This window comes from Dipodomys ordii, unplaced genomic scaffold (genome assembly GCF_000151885.1).
Source record: "Dipodomys ordii isolate 6190 unplaced genomic scaffold, Dord_2.0 Scaffold37, whole genome shotgun sequence".
In the NCBI taxonomy this organism is placed as follows: domain Eukaryota; kingdom Metazoa; phylum Chordata; class Mammalia; order Rodentia; family Heteromyidae; genus Dipodomys; species Dipodomys ordii.
This window is the reverse complement of record NW_012267253.1, coordinates 7,309,700-7,321,978: the sequence shown is the minus strand read 5'-3', so window position 1 is coordinate 7,321,978 and position 12,279 is coordinate 7,309,700. Positions and strand designations below refer to the sequence as shown.

Genomic DNA, 12,279 nt, shown 5'->3' with positions numbered 1-12,279 from the left:
GCATGCAAGGCAAGCGCTCTACCACTGAGCCACCTTCCCAGCCCAGACTTTTCTCTTTCTTCTGTCCATTATATTTGGCTGTACTTTTCCTAAATATATTTACTTTATGTAAGATATTGGAGATTGAGAAGCATACTCAGTCTAAGAAGTCTACAATCCAGCAAAGAAGGCAAACAAATCAGAATACAACCTAAGTGGGATTTTAATTAGCGCTTTAAGAATATGAAGCACCAAGCAACTTATCTCTTGTTGGTAAACTGTGGCAGACTGCTAGCTGAATCCTATAACCTACTTTTTCCTCTCTTTTACATTATTGTCATTAGATGGTACAGAGCTATCCCAATAAACAGTCTGTTTCTCACTCTTCCTTGTACAAGGCCCTGGACAATATCTGCCAATGAGATGAAGCAGATCTACAAGTGGGAGCTTTGGGAACATTTTTCTAAGAGACAGTTGGCCTGGCCCTAAGCCCAAGACCTTTTGCTGTTGTTGTTTTGGGTTTTTTCCCCCTTTTTCTTCCTGTATCTTCCTACTTCAAATAATGCTACCTCAATTTTGGGCTAGGAGGACAAATGTCAAACTCAAGAGATTCTGAAGCCCTAAATTGGAAATTATTTACTTGATGACATCATAGAGCAGAGCATTTCAGGCACAGACATTACAAAGGCACAGACTCATTAAAAGGCCTCACTATCAAAAAGTGGGGAAGGGTTCTAAGAACTGGAGGTTCCATTGAAGAAAGAGTAACTTAAAAGGCTAGAAGAGATATTCTCAAGGGTCTTACACTCCATTCTAAGAAGAATAACTTTATTCTTGGATTTGGTCTTATAAATAACTATATATAACTTCACAGACGGTTCTATGTACATTCTAGTCAGAAAACAAAGCAGTATGGATTAAGAGGTTGTGAGGACTGGGGAGTAGAGAGAGGAAAAAAAAACATTTCTATGACATAAAAGATACTGATTTTAGTAAATGCTGAAGCTATTTGTCATGAAGAAAGGATTATGACGTCTGAGAGGTAAGGGAGATAAGTATGTTAAATATGTATAATTTGGTAATGTTTTGATTAAAGGATTAGAAAAGTAAACTAATGTCTGTCAATTATGGTTTAAGTATGACCACTAACTGAAAATAGATTTCATTTTATTATATAGCCATACCTATGGTGCCTTGTCACAAGTGGCTGTCTTAAGTAACAAGAAGCTGAACAGTACTAATGTGATCCTCATCAAAGAGTCATACAAATATTTTAAAAAGTACTATTAAAAGTTATTAGAAGCTTCAATTTTTTGTAGCAGTATTCTTTTTTTCCTTCAACAATCATGTAATTTTTGTAAATTTTTAGCTGCAATGTTTCCACTATTTTTAATTCTTCTTAAACATGAGTAAAAATACTATTACTATTACATGCTGATCATACCCAAAATATAGTGTGGGATATTGGAGTTTACCAGCTGAAAATTGTAGAGGTTGTTTTATGTTTTAACCTGATACTCTATTTTTTTACTGGTTTTGGTGTGCCTCTGGTATCTCAAACCATATGAATGTTACTGGTACCCTACTCTATAAAAGCAAAATGCTTGCAAATGAACACTGCCAGAAAACCATTTTTAAAGGATAGAATATTTGGCTTTCCAAATTTAGACTTGTTACTCAGATCATTTGTGTCTAAGAATAATTTTCTTGTTTAAAGGATTATAGTTTTGCTCTTTTTTCTCTCTTTAAACATTGAATTTCAGCTGATTTTTTCCATCTCCTACACAGGTTATTCTTTTTTTTGGGGGGGGTCCGGTCATGGGGCCTGAACTCTGGGCCTGGGCGCTGCCCCTCAGCTCTTTAGCTCAAGGCTAGCGCTCTACCACGTGAGCCACAGCGCCACTTCCGGCTTTTTTCTTTTTGCTTATGTGGTGCTGAGGAATCGAACCCAGGGCCTCAGGCATGCAAAGCAAGCACTCTACGACTGAGCCACCTTACCATCCCCTTAGGTTATTCTTTATTATTAAAAAAAAATGAAGCTGGACATGGTGCATAGTTATAATCCCAACACCTGGGAAGCTGAAGCAGGAAAACTGAGTTTTTGTCTCAACAAAGGAAGGAAGGAGAAAGGGACTACATACATGTATTATTTCCCAAAGACTGATATTAAAAACTTCTCTAATAATGATTTATTATACCATTTTTTGATATTATAAAACTAAAGCTAATAGGGAAACTAGCTATTGTCAAAATGGATATAAGTAATCTATCATTACATAGCATAGCCCAAGTCCTCAAAATCAAGAAATGAAACTATATTATTAATGAGCACAAAGGACAAAATTGCAGTAAACACCTACAGCTTTTTTTTTTTTTGGGGGTCTGGTCATGCGGCCTGAACTCTGAGCCTGGGCGCCCTCAACTCTTCAGCTCGAGGCTAGCGCTCTACCACTTGAGCCACAGTGCCACTTTCAGCTTTTTTTTTTTGCTTATGTGGTGCTGAGGCATCGAACCCAGGGCCTCATACATGCAAGGCAAGCGCTCTACCACTGAGCCACCATCCAGCCCAACACCTACAGCTTTTAATATAATCTTAAACCTGTTCCTCCTAACCTCACTAGATTCCCAGGACCCAGTTGTTCCACACCGTCATCAGAAAGTACATATAAATCAGTATTAGAAAATACAACTCTTTATATAATCTTGGAGGGGTAAAATGTAAATTATTTCAATTAGCATATTGTGTCACTGTTAATTTGATTCTTGCCTAAACATTAAATTTTAATGGAAATTTTATTTCCAAATGTGAACTGATTTAAGACTGAACTTATGCAGACTTACTTTGACATGCTTTTCCACGTGCTATTCTGTCTGGAATGCCTAACTTACTTAAAACTACCCTTGGCAAAAGACTAGATTTCTCAAGTCTCAGTTCAACTGCTATCTTTCAGTAGAGGCTTCCAATCTCCTCCAGGCTACTCCAGTGGTATGCAGCTAACCCAGCTCCCAGAAGAAGAAAAAGCTCCAACATGATCAGTTCTGTTATCATCTTGGTTTTCAAAACCTAAATTTGTTTCAATGCACTTGTTATACTAGGGTACAACATAAGCACCATGCAAATTCCATTTGCTTGATATAAAAAAAGGAAATATAATTTTAGCTATTTACACTTAGACTTGCCTACAGTGAATTCAGTAAGAAATGTCACAGTCAAGGCTTGACTCAGCACAGTACAGACTATTTTTCTAATTTGACCTATTAATTTAACATGATTCTAATCAACCCCCATCTTTCATGTTTTTTTGGTAGATGTAAACTGATTCTAAGACTGCAAAGCAAAAACAAAACAAAACAAAAACCTAGACTAAAACAAAACTTAAAAGAATTTAATACTTGATACTAAAAAGCTACAATAAGACAGCATGGTACTGCAAGAAGGACAGCACATAAATTCATGAAAACAGAAGAACTGAGGAAGAGACATATGCAAATATGGTCAACTGATTTTTAACATAGGTACAAAATCCATTCAAGAGATTAGTCTTTCAAAAAATGGTATTATAATTGCCTTTCATATGAAACAATGTGAAACTCAACCTGAACTTGACACTTTGAACAAAAATGAACTCAAAATACATCACAGACTGTAAACCCATAAAACTTGAGGAAAATAAAGGAGCAAACTACAGACTAGGAGAAACTTGCAAATGATACATCCAGCACTGGTTTTGTATTCTGATTATATAAGAACTCTCAAAACTCAACCATAAAAAAAAATGAAACCCAGTTTTAAAATGAGCAGAAAGACTTGAACAGAGAGTTTATTCATCAAAAAGAAAGCATTCATGCAACTAACTACATGAACGTATGTTCAACATTGTTTTCCATCACAGATATATGTAAAAAAACATAAACAAAAATAAAAATTCTGGCTAAGGGAACAATTTGAACTCTTCTACATCACTGGAAGGCATGCAAAAATGTCATTTCTGAAAAGTTTGGTAATTTCTTATGAAGTTAAACATACATTAACCATATGATTAAACAATCACTACCTTGGTATCTATCCTAGAGAAATAAAAACTTATATTGATACAAAACTCTGTACACAAATACTATTCATAATCACTCCCAACAGGAAATAACATGTGTCCTTCAACAGGTGGAGAATATACAAAATGTAGTGCAGCCACACAATAGAGTATTACTGAGCAATAAAACAACCACTGACGTGTTCAGTAACTGAGAAGGACTTCAAAGGCATTATAGGGAGTGAAAATAGCCAATCTCAAAAGGTAACAAATACTACTTCCACTGAAAAGACATCAGTAGTTTCACAGTATAGGGAGATAGCCAGGGTATATGAATATGGTTAAAAAATGTACAACCAGGTAGTATTTTGGGGTAACAGTATGGGTCTGTATTTGGCCTGTGGTGGAATATGTGGAATAAGGTGGATTCATGTATTAGTTAAAACATATAGACTTATATGCCAAATACTACATTTTTCTGTATGCTAATTAAAATGTAAAAACCTTGAAAAGTACATAGTACATAACGTATTTTAGAACTTTCTAAATTTTTTTTACAAATTAAGGCTCAAAAGTGAATGTTAAGTATGTGTTTATCAATAGATGGGAGACTGAGGAAACTTAATTTTTTTTCTATTTTTATTGCATACATAGTTTTACAAAGGGGCTTCCATACATGCAGATAGAGTACCCACTGTCACTTCTACTTATCTTCTTTTCCCCCTTGAGACAAAGCCAAACCTGGTGCCTCATGCTTGTAATCTTAAGCTACTGAGGAAGCTGAGAACTGGTGGATTGTGGTTTGAAGCCACCAAGGCAAAAAAAGTCTATGAGACCCCAACTAACTAGCAAAAAGCTAGACTGGAGAGTAGCTGCCTTGAGCAATAAAGGAGAGAACTTGAGGAACTTAGTTCAAGGCTCTATACTAGGGATTTCAACAGGTTTCATTGTTGTATTTTCATACATGTGTGTAACTTTTTTCAAATTCATAACCTCTTCCTTTTGACCTACTTCTCTCCCACTGGGACCTTTTACCTACCTCTACCAAACTAAACCTTTTTTACATATCTGTTATTCTTTCTTTCTCTCCTTCCTTCCTTTCCTTTTCTTTCTTTCTCTCCCTCCCGTCTCTTCCTTCCTTCCTTTTCTTTTTGTCCGTCCTGTGGCTTGAACTCAAGGCCTGGGTGCATTTTTGCTCAATGCTAGTGCTCTACAACCTGAGCCACAGCTCTACTTCTGGCTTTTTGGTGGTTATAATTGGAGATAAGAATTTCATGAACTTTCCTGCCCAGGTTGGCTTCGGACCACAATCTTCAGATCTCAGATGACTCTCTGCTATGTTTGGGATCTCAAATGTCCCACAAAAGCCCACATGTAAAAAAATCTGTTTCTTAGGTTGGTGTTTTGGAAGGTTGAAGAAACAAACCTTAGGGAGGTGAGACCTAGTGAGGAATTTTAAAGTATTGGAAGCAAGCCCTCAAAGAGACTGTGGGGGACTCTGTCCGGTTTCTTTCTCTGGTCCCTGGAGGTGAACAGGTTGTACTGCCACATGCTCTCATTTTGACATGCTGCCATGAGGCCCAAATCAAGGGGGGCAACTGGTATTCACTAAGACCTATTCACTAAAACTGAATCAAAATTTCCCTCTTTTATTTATTTATTTATTTATTCAGTCCAGTCATGGGGCCTGAACTCTGGGCCTGGGCGCTGTCCCTCAGCTCTTCAACTCAAGGCTAGCGCTCTACCACTTGAGACACAGCGCCACTTCTGGCTTTTTTCTTTTTGCTTATGTGGTGCTGAGAAATCGAACCCAGGGCCTCATGCATGCAAGGCAAGCGCTCTACCACTGAGCCATCTTCTCAGCCCGAACATTTCCCTCTTTTAAACTATCTCAAGTGTTTTGTTAGAGTAACTAAAATGGTTCAACACAATGCCTCAACCAATCATAATAGTTATTAACACCTACTGGGCACTGGTGGTGGTTCATACCTGTAATCCTATCTATTCAGGAAGCTGAGACCTAGAAGACTGTGGTTCAAAGCAGCCAGGTAGAAATGTCTGTGAGATTCCATTTCCAATTAACCAGCAAAAATGCCAGAGTGGAGGTATGGCTCAAGTAGTAGGGCTCCAGCTGTAAGCAAGGAAGTGGTTCCAAGTTCAAGCTCCAGTATTAGCGCACACACATAAAAATTTATTAACACTGAGTTTCAGCTTGCTATAAATATTACCATGTAAAAAAGAAAAATTTGAGACGAAAACATAAAATACATAAATCTGAATGAACATTTCATATTCATAGTATTCACTTGGTTTTTAGGATAGAAATGACAATATTGTCCATTATTACAAAGCTGCCTCGTTTTGTTTCTAATAGTAGTTTCAGATTTATTGTCATCAGAATTATCTCAACAGCAAAATATGTACTTTGAAGAATGCTGACTAGACTCAAAGAACTAAAATTGATCATCATTGCACTACTCTGTGAAACTACTTCAAGAAAGCACAAAAGATTTCTTTTCCCACAGACAAATCAGTACACTAAAAGATAGCAATTAAAATAAAATCAGATGATTAAGACATTTATTTAAATTAGTCACCTATCTTACTGTTCCTAATTTTTTAGAAATCTTAGTGCATTGGTCATAAGTTTAATGTGGGAGCATTAGGTCTAGTTTCAAACAACAATGCTTATGTTAATCATAAATTTGAGGATGTGAGCCATTTTCTATTATGTTAAATATAAAATCAGGCACAATTAAAAATTTGGCAACAAATATTTACCTGCCAATCAACAAACTGATTACTGAATGCTCAAAATATTCCAAACTCTAAAGGTTACATAAAAGTGACTTAGCCAAGGAGACAACACAGGCCTGTGAGATGTTTAGACACTAGACTGCAAATAATAAAGGACTATGTAATATAATCAAGGAACATCTAAATAGACATCAGATCATTATTTAATATCTTCCATATCTGTCTCTTCCCACCAAAGAGACATTCATTTGACATAGGAAGAAACTGATTTGCTAGTTCAGAGCCCCCTCCCTCTCATCTCTGTCATTAACATTTTTTTGCTAAGTCCAAACTGCCATGTACCATAAAAAAGACTTTTCTTTCATTCACCTTTGATTTGGATTTGACTAAATAAGAAAGTAAGGGCAGGCAGAGTTTCCTTCTAGAAGGAACTCATTCAGAATGTCTGCATTTCAGGACAGCTGCTTTGATTCAATACCACCTTTCCACATCCATGTGGATAAAAGGGCAATGACACCCAAAAGGAAGGGCTGGCGTTGTCCTTGCTTCCTGAGAGTCTGAGCACGCACTTGTACCAAGGGTCTGCTTGTCCTGGGCTCTGCTACACTGGTCTGCTATAGTCCCAGGGACTCCCTTAGGATGCACTGCCTGTCTGGCTTAGTTTCACTTTGGTTCCAGTTAAGTCATTCTGAAAACCAGGAAACTGAACCAGATCCCTTACACAATCATAATCTACTAATACACTAAATTAGAAATATTAACCATAGAACACAAACCTTACAGGTTTGTCAGACATAAGTCAAAAGTTTATTAAATCTATTATCTAGCACTCTTATTTTGTTTGCTATCTAGCATTTCGTTTTTCAAGAAATATTAAGCTGTTTAAAAAATGTCATACTGGGAAAGCAAGCATTACTTAACACGTTAAAACAGTAATTCTTATCTTAAATATTAGATTGGCTAGATTTTTTTTGGGGGGGGAGGAGGTTGGTCATGGGGCTTGAACTCTGGGCCTGGGCGCTGTCCCTCAGCTCTTCAGCTCAAGTCTAGTGCTCTACCACTTGGGCCACAGGGCCACTTCCCGTTTTCTGGTGGTTTATTGGAGATAAACGTGCCTGGGCTGGCTTTGAATTGTGATCCTCAGATCTCAGCCTCCTGAGTAACTACGATGACAAGTGTGAGCCACCAGTGCCTGGCTAGATTTTTTTTTAGCTGTATTTTTTTTGTCTTTTCTTTTTTTGGTACTGGAGATTGAATCTAGGACATTGTACTGCTAGGCAAGTGCTTTGCCAATGAGCTACATCCCAACCCAAATTGTTAGATTTTATAGTAAAACAATCTACGCAAAAATTCATCATAGTTCTTTATATCATTCAATTAAACTCAAAACAATACTATTCCTATAAATCAGGTAATTTTAGAACCACTGACACCAAGACAGTAGAGCTCCTAGAAACATCATCAGGGGGCAAGAAAATATCAAATTTATTTTCTTAAGTTCCAGGCCTAAGATAGCTCTAAGTATAAGTAAGCAAATAATCTTAACAACTACTGGATGATACCAAAGTGCAAGGTACTGTGCTATTCACTTTACATGGATTAACTTAATGAGTTCTCACAGCAATCTTATAAGGCAGCTAGTTATTACTATTTTAATGAAAAAGTTTGAGGTACAGGTTATAAATAACTTGCTCATGGCCACAGAGCCTGTCACAAAGTCTAATACTAAAATAATAATGAACCAACTACTGTTACAAACCATCAGGACAACAACAGCAAGCTTAATCAATAGCCCCAATAGCTCACTTTTTTTTTCAGTAGATACAGCCTTACAATAAAAATGTAGACTAGTAGACTACCATGGCTTGATATCAATTTTAAATTTAGAAGCTAGTAAATTTCTATATTAGTCTTTTCTAAATTGGATTAGGATGAAGTCAATTCTTCCAACCACACTGAGCCTCTGGACCTATAATTATTAAAATTGAAAAAACATTCTAAAATATTTATATTAACTTCATTGCCTGAGTGAATGATGTATGAATGGTAACTCTGGAGTCTATAGCTCTTCATAAACTACAAAATTCCTTTATTCCTTTATCTCTTAAGTGTAACTTTTCTTCCCTGGATTTCTAACATGATACATAGATAGATAGCTGAGTCATTATCATGCCTTTCTAAAGAACACCATGTCCATATGATTAAGGTGCCCAGGAACAGAGACAGCATATATAATACTTGGTTTAGAAAAGCAAAGATTATGATTTCCATTCTTTCTTCAACATAAGGGTACCTGCACCTTTAGGGAGGTATAAGTAGGAACAGTGGCTAGGAAAGCAAGACTCTAAGTCTTTTTTTTTTTTTTTTAAGTTGGTCATGGGGCTTGAACTCTGGGCCTGGGTGCTTTCCCTGAGCTCTTCAGCTCAAGGCAAGTGTTCTACCACTTGAGCTACAGTACCCCTTCCGGTTTTCTGGTGGTTAATTGGAGATGAGAGTCTCACAGACTTTCCTGTCCAGGCTGGCAGGCTGGCTTTGAACTGTGATCCTCAGATATCAGCCTTCTGAATAGCTAGGATTACAGGTGTAAGCCACCGGCGCCTGGTTCAAGACTGTAAGTCTTAAAAAGGGCTGGTCTGGGGGAGTGGGGAGGAACAGAAAATAATTAAATCTCTTTAAGTGAATAAGCAAGTATTTGATAGAAACCCAGAATTTTACATCATGAAATATGGTAAGCTGCGTTAGTTTCAGAATGTATGGGATATATAATATAAATAAAAGAACACATGTCACATTAGATCTACAATAACGAAGTTTAGCCAAGATACAGTATTTGCAAAAAAGGAAAAAAAGCATCAAGGTAATAACGAAAACACCTTTAAATCCTTTCTTTATCCTCTCCTCAATTAACTTTACCAAAATTTTAAAAATTAAATTTTTTTTGATGATTATGATACACTTTAATTGTAGAAAATGTAAAACTGCTCAACAGCATGACTGAAAAATTACCCAGATCTAATTGTTCAAAGGCAATACATTTTATATCATTTTTTTCCCCTTTGGTAGGTCGTGGGGCTTGAACTCTGGGCTTGGGCGCTGTCCTTGTCTTTAGCTCAAGGCGAGTGCTCTACTGCTTGAGCCACAGCGCCACTTCCTTATATCATGTTTTAAAAAAATGTTTAATAAACACAAAAGTATCATCCTGCTTTTCTGTTCATTCTATCATGAATATTTTCTTATATTTTTAAATATCCTAAAGTTCATGACTGTAATTGTTTTTATTATAAGCAGTATACTATGCAAAAATTTTTAAGAAATATGATTTGTAATAGTTTCATAGTATTTGGTTATATAGCTAGAGAATAATTTAATCATTTAAAGTTTCAAATTGATTTAGAATAATACTATCATAATAACATATATACTCATTTGTGTGTGTGTGTGTGTATCTTTTATTTCCTTAGAGTAACTCCTGAAAATGAAATCTGGGGCAAAAGGCATGAACATTTTAAGAATTATGAACATTGCCAAGCTGCCATTTAGAAAGTTGTACCAATGTATGCCAACACTTGACTCTTTTATGTGAGAGATCTACTGCAACATGATATAATGTCTTTAACCTTTTAGATTTTTTCCTGCAATTTTATCTTTCTACGTATGTATTTGCAATAAAGGTATCTCAAATGATGTTCAAAAAAATTTCCATAAACTATGAGTTCTGGAATATTGGAATTATTTTCCATTCTTTAAGTGTGAACAGTGACAGGCCTGTAATTCCAATTTCTTGAAGTGGAGGAAGAGGCCAACCAGGGCTATAGTAAGATCCTGTCTCAAAACAAAACAACAAAATTTCTTTTCTGTAACTCTCTTATATTGCTTAAAAATTAAAAGATAAGCTAGTGTTAAAAAAAATAAAGCCATACTCCCAAGTACTTTAAAATTTATCAAGAAGCCTGGTGCCAGTAGCTTAACTACTTAAGAGGCTAAAATCTGAGTATTGTAGTTAGAAGTTGGTCTGGGCAGGGAAATCTATGAGACTTTTATTTCTAGTTAACTACCAAGATGCTGGAAATGGAGTTGTGGATCAAGTGATAGAGTGTCAACATCGAGTGAAAAAGCTCAGGGACAGAACCCAGATCCTTAGTAGTTCAAGCCCTAGTACTGGCATTAAAAAAAAAAAAAAAAGGGAAGGAGGAAGAAGGAGGAGGAGGAGGAGAAACATTAAGAGTCTGAGGCAGAAGCAAGAGTCTGGCTACACTGCAAGGCCCTATCTCAAAAAAATACCAAACAAACAAACAACAAATAGGCCAAAAGAAGGAAAAACAAAAACTAAAACAAAAGAAAAAAATAAAAGAGGGAAAACTAAACCAAACTTTTTGCTGGGTGCCGGTGGCTCACATCTGTAAGACCAGCTACTCAAGGGGGTGTAAGGAAGACCATGGAACTCCATCTCGATCGGTATCTTGGAACAATTGTGCACAACTGTTATTCCCTATATAGGCTTGCACCTGTGATCCCAGCTATGGCAGGAGGCATAAATTGAAGAACCGAAGTCTGGCCTAGCCTAGGGGGAAATAAAAGTGAGACCTAATCACAAAAATAACCCTAGCAAAAATGGACAGAGGTGTTGCCCAAGTGGCAGAGGGCCAGGCATGAAAGAAGAAGTTGAGTGAGAAAGAGAAATTTGAGTGAGAGCTTAAGGCCCTGAATTAAAGCCCTGGTACCAGAACACAAGGGGGGGGGGAGGGAGGAGGGAGGGAGAGGAAGAAGGAGAGGGAGGGAGAGAGAAAGAGAGAGGAGAGAGGGGGGAGAGGGGGAGAAAGAAAAGGGAAATGAAATTTTTTAAAAGGAAAAGAAGAAAGAAAAAAAGAAACCTCACTAAGTTGTAGAAGTAGAGCTTCAATTCTGAAGATACCGAGGCTGTTGGAATTTGAGAGTCTGAGTCCGAAAAGGTTGCCATAGAGAGACAAAGTTTCAGAACTCTGTATTAGTATTTCCTGGAAACTAAGGTAAGATAGCTACAAAAATAATATTTGAGGAAAGAACAACTGGAGTTTGAGCTGAACTAACCTGAGTTTGCAAAGGTCTGGAAGATGTTAAAGTTCCAAGCAGCAGAGTATGGAGACCTTACTGAATACCTAGGCTTGTCCTAGAATTAATAAAATTGCAAAAAACAAAACAAAATCAACTAACCAACCAACCAACCAAACATAAACCCCCCAAATCACTTTAAAGCAGCAGTAGCCTGAGTAGAAAAGGAGACACATTATAGTAGGAAAATAATACTAAGAATTGCCACCAATGTTTCATCAGAAACAATCTAATCTACACAGCTATAGATATCAGTATGGATAACTAAAATTAAGAAGAGCAATTACATAATCCTGTTATAACACTCCTGGAAATATGAGGGATATAAGTTTGCATTATAACAGATACCTTCATATCTATGTTTATAGTATTCTATTCACTATCATCGAACTACAGAATCAGCCTAAGTGTGCAACAAGCTAAG

General features: G+C 36.7%; 1 protein-coding gene across 1 annotated transcript in view; it reads right to left on the bottom strand.

Moving 5' to 3' along the window:
• The window catches only part of Socs5 (suppressor of cytokine signaling 5), a 19,658-nt gene extending 7,748 nt beyond the window's left edge, over positions 1 to 11,910 (bottom strand). The window contains exon 1 of the mRNA XM_013018009.1: positions 11,835 to 11,910. The gene's annotated coding sequence lies outside the window, so the exon portion shown is untranslated. The remainder of the gene's footprint in view (positions 1 to 11,834) is intronic.
• Positions 11,911 to 12,279: the final 369 nt, after the last annotated feature.